Source organism: Suricata suricatta, chromosome 2 (genome assembly GCF_006229205.1).
Source record: "Suricata suricatta isolate VVHF042 chromosome 2, meerkat_22Aug2017_6uvM2_HiC, whole genome shotgun sequence".
NCBI lineage: Eukaryota > Metazoa > Chordata > Mammalia > Carnivora > Herpestidae > Suricata > Suricata suricatta.
Window position 1 is genome coordinate 163,235,893 of NC_043701.1, and position 5,320 is coordinate 163,241,212.

Genomic DNA, 5,320 nt, shown 5'->3' on the forward strand with positions numbered 1-5,320 from the left:
CCTGTCCTATCACATTTTCATCACACTGAAGCAAAGAGAATAGATATATTGATTTATAACCTATAAAATTCTAGTATATCATGACTAGGTTAGTAAACATCACAGTGTTTCTATGATAACCAAGGAAAATAGCGTATGAGTGCCCCTTGCATAATAGGAAAATAACAAATTCACATGCACCTTTTAAAGCTTGAGGCTTTCCTTCTACCATCCCCTTAAATAGTTATTTTTAAAAAAAAAACAGCAGTTTAAAGAATTAGAACTCATATATCATGAGAGTGAAGATAAAAGGAAATGCAATTATCAGACCTGAGGAAAAGAAAGAGCAAGAGAAATTTTATAATGTACATCTTACGTGGACAAAGATCTTATAGAATGAATGGTGATCAGCAATCCTTTATCCTCACTGAGCAAGGAAGAAGGGCCAAGAAGGAGGATTTTTCAGCAGCCGTGTAAGGGATTTAATAGCAAAAAGCTTTGCCACTACGATTAATATCAAGCTCGCCCATCTCTCTCCATCATCGCTGCCGCCTCCTGGGGTCCAAACCAACACCATCTCTCTCCTGGATTGCTCAAACCTGGTAAAGGGCCACTATGTCTGCAGTCTTTCCTGTCTTTGACTTATTCTCTAAACAAAAGCTGGAGCCGCGTTTTGAAATTCAAGTATGATCATTTCATTCCTCTCAAAATACTTCGAGCATCCCACTGTGTTCTGTGTTTGAGCCAAAATGTTGAGTTTTAAATGCCCCGCAAAGTGTGACCTCTGCCAACGTCCTCTTCATCCAAACCTGGCACTCTGCATCATCCCTGCTCCCAGTGCGATAGCCACACCAGGATTCTTCCATTTCCTCAAGTAGGTCACCTGCTTTCCTTTTTCAAGTTCTCCGTATGTACTGTTCCTTCTTCCACTCTCTATTGCCGCTCACCCATTACTAGCCATCCTTCATATCTCACAGAGAATTGGCATTCTGTCTTTATCTCACCTAAGATTTATCAGACTTGTAATTATTTGTCCAATTAGACGGAAGCCACTTGAGGACATATTTGCTTTATTTGCTCCTGTGATGCCTTAAAATATGGTTGATGTCATAATAAGATTCCAGAAATTACTTATTGAATCAAAAGGTAATTCTAGTAGGTGCTCAATAAATAGTTGTGATAAGTAAATAGAAAAGAGGTTGGGAGAGAAGCAGAGACTCACACACACACACAATCAGGTTCTTTGAATATCCTACCATTTTGCAAACTTAGCTTATTCCAGTCTGATTCTCAGTCATTTATTTCTGTTCCAAATCTCGTGAGTGGGATTAAAATTAGACTGGTTAATGCACATAATTAATAATCAAATAAATATATAGTAAAGTTGGGTTAACTTCATTTTTTGCTAGTTCAAGTTTTGTGATACTTTCAACCTTTTCACTATTTGTAAAAAGATAGCTTCCTGGAAGGTTCTATTAATTGGGCACTTTAACATACTGCTGGTGGGAACAGAGATTGGTGCCACTTTCTTGGAAAGTAGGTTGGGGTATCAGTAGCCTTAAACAAATAGACCTTAGAGCCCTATTTTGAGAAAAATTTCCTAAGTAAATATTATATTTAGAAATGCAGATGAGGACAAAGATTTATACATTATCATGTTCAATGCAACCATTTTTACAGAGTATAAATTTGAAACTACTGAAATGTCAAACAACAGTAGGTTGTTTGAGTCAATTGTGACATATCTCCCCTGTGACTATCAATAAAATGATGTGTTTAAATAATTTGCAAAGATGAGAAAGCTTATGATACAAATATGTGAAAAAAGAAGAAAGCAACATTATACATCAGACAGACCTTGACATTGCAAAGATTATGTAATCATAGAAAAAAATCAGAAGGAAACAGGCTGATATCTGTGTGTGGAGAGTTTAGAGGTGGTTTTGACTTCCTCCTTTTAGATTTTCTAGTCTCACTTGTCAACACCACACCAGACATGCCAGCTTGAAAACAAAAACCAAAAGGAAGAACACAAACACTTAAATTGTAGACTCTTTTGAATAAACAAAAAAATATACAAATGATAATTTCGAAAAGCAAAGGAGGGGAAAAGTGGGACATTTAACTAACCATGTTAAGAACTTTCAGTAGGAGGAGGCTGGGTAGCTCAGTCAGTTAAGTTGAGTTCAGATCAGGTCATGATCTCATGGTTCATGGGTTCAAGCCCCAGGTTCATGGGTTCGAATCCCACTTTGGGCTCACTGCTGTTAGCACAGAGCCTGCTTCGGATCCTCTGTCCCCTTTCCTCTCTTCCCCACCCTGTTCACTATCTCTCCCTCAAAAAAATAAACTATAAAACCATAAAAAAGACTTTCAGCAGGTTTATTTATTGAGTGATCCCTGTTAGAGCATGTTTATGCCCATTCTGCTACGTATGCTGTCTACACTGCTATTTCTCTATAAGGTTGGTTAGATTCCACTAGATCAGGTGGAATCTATGTCTGATCCTTCCAGGAATTCATGTCTGATTATTGGCTCATTTCAGTTGTGAGGCACTCCTGTGTAAAATATATGCTTTATTTTACAGTCTAACCTGAAATAACACCTTAACCCCAAATAATAAGTTGTTCCTGCTGGATTCCCAAGGCAGTGGAGCAGTTGGCATGGTGGGGAGGCTCAGGTTTACCACAGGAGGAGCCCTTTATAGTGTTTCTGGAAGTTGACAATTGTTCATGTGCCACCTTTTGCCCCCATCAAGATCAGGATAGGCACTTAGATGTATGTTGTCTCTTCACAGTAGTGCATGGTTAGTGCTATTAACCCATTTTATAGCCAAGTTAAAATGCATTATGTGATTGACTTTATTATAGTTACAGGACAGAAAGAGGCAGAATAAAGTTCTGACTCAAGTCCTGGATTGCAAATCCTTCTCAGTTATCAAGGTGAGAAACATCTACTCTGCCCATAGTTAAACTACAGTTTTTCTTCAAGAATTAAAAATACAGGGGCATTTGCTTTGCATGCATAGGCAGCTGTGGTCTCTGATCCACAGTACCAGAGACTGGTGTATTGATGATAAGAAAATACTCGTTGTGTGTCTGGGACTGTCAGAAGATATGTGTTAATTCACCTCATCCTGACCACATTCAGCCTGATATACCGTAACTGTTCAAAACATGGGTATTGAACAACATGTTAAAGTGTGTACTATTAGTATCCTTCCTTTAAAAAATGAAGAAACTAAAAACAAACAAACAAAAAAAGAATGCCTGGGTATTTCAGTTGTTTAAATGTCTGATTTGGCTTAGTTCACAATCTCACAGTTTGTGAGTTCAAGCCCCACGTTGGACTTTGTGCTGACAACTTAGAGCCTGGAGCATGCTTTGGGTACTGTGTCTCCCCCTCTCTCTGTCCCTTCCTGCTTGTGTGCACTGGCTCACTGTCTCTGTCTCTCTCTCTCTGTCTGTCTCTCTCTCAAAAATAAATAAATAAATGAACATTTAAAAATAAAGAAACTGAGGTGTAGTTCAGATTAAGTAACTTTGTCAGTGATGTACAACAAATAAGTGATAGAGTTGGGGTTCATGGTCAAGCATTCCAGGTCAAGAGCCCACACCTGTATAACATGTTGACCAACGGCCATTGAACTAAGGTTACCAGATGGGCATGTCTGAGTATTGTTTGGAGAGCTTGTGACTAGTGTAGATTTGGTGGTCTGCCACAGAGGTCCTGACTGAATGAGTCTAGAGGGGAGTGTGCTAGTCTGTGTGTGAACAAAGTGCCTTCAAGCACTTGGGAAGCGGACCGTCTGCACCACTAATGTTTAAACCCAAGAGTGCTGGCTTGGGGTTTAGAGGCACTCTCGAGCTGTGGCAGCTCGCCGGGTGTTGAGAAAAATTGTATCAACTTTCTAACTTCAGATTCCTCATCTGCAAAATGCTAGCACTGATAAACTCTTATAGAGGAAGTAGGAGGATTTGATGAAAAAGAAAATATTGCTTAGTACAATCCCTTGCAAGGAGTAGTTACTCAATAAGTGAATTATCATAGTAACAGCTATTATCTTTGCTTATTAAATTTATTGATACAAATAATAAATTATTAGTCAATGCCAATTATTATTAGCCATAAAATACCCATTAAATTATTATATTAACTTATTGTTACTGTCATTATGACTATTGATATATTTTTCATATTATGAAAGCCAGCTACTCTCTCCAAGTTATCCATGGCACAGGATTCCTATTGTAGTGACTTGACCAGCTTAGCTCCCGGAAAGCATTCCAGAAAACTCTGGCTGCTACAGAAATAACAGAGGAGGCTATTGCTTGTTTACTTACAGCCCATGTAGCAGGCAGCCACTACAGCCCCAGCATTATCAATATGGATTTTGAAATCACCCACAGCTAATAGCCCAAATTAATAGCCTCAGGGTGACTCCAGAGCAATTGAGAAAGAAAATCCATAACTTCACTAAAGATGCCAGCGGCTGTTCAGGAAGAGAGGTCTACATTAATTAACAGCCGTGAACACTGTAAAAACTGGTGCATTCAGGAAAGAGAGAGAGACAGTTACAATTAACCAAACACAAGAATCCCATAAGGCTGTCCAGGTTAGGAAGCAGAGGGAGCTGCCCCTGGAGAGGTGGGGCTGGAGGCCGCATCACTGCACAGGGCCGTAGCCCCCTGGGAGTCAGACGCATTCTCCTATCAGTCCTGCAGCCCACCGCTCACAGCAGCCTCTAGGGCAAGCCTGTCCATTTTGCATTAGCTATGAACTTTAGGAACACTCAGGTTTGGGATGTGCATAGACCTCTGTGGTCCTTTGCTTCTGCAACAAAGTCATTTAATTCCAGTGGCCTCCTTTCTCGAGATCCCTCCTGGATACTTGGCAAGGCGGGAGACTGAATGTGAAGAGGATTCTGCCAGTAAAGAGGGTTAAGGATGTTAAAACAATGATCATTATCCTTCAGCAGCCTCTCTCAGAGGCTTCCTGCTTGGGGGCCTGGTGTCTAAGAATACTCCCAATCTTGGGCAAGAAAAGGACTTACACTGAGGAAAAACTGTGGTGTCCAGAGCATACAGCAATCAAGGCAGTTGTACTTAGGGAGTATAGTGTCTTGGATCAGAGTCCCCTTTGGTCATTTGCTACTTGAATTAATTTAGGTAAGCCATTTCATCTTCCTGCATTTCCCACTGATGAAATAAGATGAATGCTTCCTATCTTGCAGAGTTACTATAAGAGTCTTTAGACTAATGTATATATTATATACTATAATGTATATATTATATATATTCTAATGTATATTATATATATCATGTTATTCACATTTTAGTTT